We start from the raw sequence: 2482 nt of genomic DNA on the forward strand, positions 1-2482 counted from the left end.
CACTTTGCTAGAGGCAGGAAACATGTTCCCGATGTTGGGGGAGTTCAGAACCAGGGGCCATAGTTTAAGAATAAGGGGCAAGCCATTTAGAACGGAGACGCGGAAACACTTTTTCACACAATGCAGTTGCCAGTCTGTGGAATTCTCTGCCTCAGCAGGAGGCCGGTTCTCTGGATACTTTCAAGAGAGAGCTAGATAGAGCTCCTAAAGATAGCGGAATCAGTGGATATGGGGAAAAGGCAGGAACGGGATACGGTTTGTGGATGATCAGCGATGATCATATTGAATGGGAGTGCTGGCTCGAAGCGCTGAATGGCCGACTCCTGCATCCATTGTCTATGTTTCTATGTAAAAGCTTTTCACTCCACATCACCGTCTATATCTCTCCTGCGACTCTCAGTCTGAGGAAGGGTCGCGACCTCGAAAAGTTACACATTCCTTCTCACCAGAGATGCTGCCCGTCCCGCTGAGTTACTGCAGCATTTTCTAGTCTGGCCCCCCCTGAGGTTTTATCTCAGGTTTGCAGCCTCTGCAGCTGCTGCGATTGATCCCCCCCCCCACGTGGTGTAGGAGCCGCGGGCCACGCCATGGCAACCGTTGCTAGGACGGGGTGGGCGGCTCCAGTTGGCAGCAAAGATTATAGAGGAGCAAGATAGACCACTCCTCGAAAAACGCGTAGTATCACGTGTGTGATCGTTGACGCCATTTTATTGGGCTTCCCCCACACTGTCATGGCGTCCTTATCTAAATCTTCATCTCACTGCTCTGCTATCAATTGTTCTAATTGTAAATGTAGACAACCCGACCTGTCATTCTTTAGGTTCCCCAATAAAAACGAAAGGTGAGAACATATTATAGGTATGTTGCAAAGCCTACCTGAAGCGTCGCTGAAAATCTGTCGCTGCGGGTGTGCGCGATTTTGGCGACGTTTAGAGGGGGCGGGTTTAAAACGCGATTTTCACTAGGCTGTTCCAATCGAAGATGTTCAGCCTAGTAAATCAATAACGAAAAATCGCTGAAAGACCCCGTCGCAAAAGGTATTATTAGTTTTTATGGCCTTGTATAATAGTTATAATAGTTTAAAAATCACTCTCTAAACCCGCGACCTCACGCAACCACAGGGCCGCATGGAGCTGTATACAGAAGGTATGTAGCTTATTTGTACATTAAAAAGGGCTTCTTAAGAACCCTTTATACAAAGTTTACTATGGCGAGTAGCTAATTTTGGGCTCTTTATATCCCGCAGTATTTTTCTGGGCATTTGAGGGTACAAATCTAGTGCAATGTGAACGTTCTAAACCAGTGCGTTCACAGGATCCCACTAGAAAGCTGATTTAAATGGACTTTAATTTACAGCAATTGAACTCTAAATTCCTTCCATTTGGCCTACAAATTAGTGTAAATGAGATTTCAAAATCATGTTTTATTGTGAATTATTTATGAATATTATTTGGACACTTGGGCTATTTAAAAATGTTAATCATTTATTAAGAAATGGATAGATGTTTAGATCTAGTAATTGAAGTTTGAAATTAGCTACACTTGGGTAACTAACTAATTATATGTTTTAATTTCAGGTCATCCAAGTAAGATTATTTTATATTTGTTTCAGAATGGTTCAATCTACGATAACTAAAAATTTCATTCAGTTCTCTTAATTTTTAAAAAGGTTATGGCCTTTTGACAGCACACGATCACAGCTTTTTTGTCATATCCATAGAAAATCAATAGGGAACAAGATGCTAATTTCCGAGTATGAAAATGGCCATAACTTTTTAAATACTTGAGATATGAAAGTGAATTAGATGTCAAATTAAACTTCTTTTTATGCTTTATCTGATGGGATAAATTGCAGACTTGATTTTTTAAATCTCAAAATTTTGTAACATTGCTACATATTATTATTATTATTATTTTCAGTCGCCATTCTGTCGTGAAAATGTTATTTTCTGTTCTCCCATCAACGGCCATTGGGAAACTGGGTTTGTCGGTACATTAGAAAGTTATTAGACTTATTTTTAATAGATCTTTACTCACCACAATAATAAAGACAATAATTTTAACACTTCTGTACGTTTTTGGTTTTGATCTTGTAAGGGATTGGTCTCCAAAATATGGCCCGCGGGACACATTAGGCCCAGTGACCAGGAGATTTTTCGAGCTCAGATTCGTGTCCGGGAAGGAAGGCGGCGGCTGTTACCCGTTATGTCCCTCGAATTGTCGAGACATCATAAGCAAAGATCACAAGCCCGCCGTGAAGAAGGGTGCAATCAAAGATTATATAACTCTGCTCTATCATCTTTGGGTGCAATGGTGGGCCGGGGGGTTCGGCGGCAGCGGCGGCGGTCGCAATCAAAGATACTAGTGGAGCTCTGCTCCATAATCTTTGGTCGTAATGGGACGGCTGCGCGTTATAATGTGCTATCGTTCCACTCTCCCTCTCCCTCTTCCCCCTTCTTCTCCCTCTCTCCCTTCTCCCTTC

This window comes from Leucoraja erinacea, chromosome 1 (genome assembly GCF_028641065.1).
Source record: "Leucoraja erinacea ecotype New England chromosome 1, Leri_hhj_1, whole genome shotgun sequence".
Lineage (NCBI taxonomy): Eukaryota > Metazoa > Chordata > Chondrichthyes > Rajiformes > Rajidae > Leucoraja > Leucoraja erinaceus.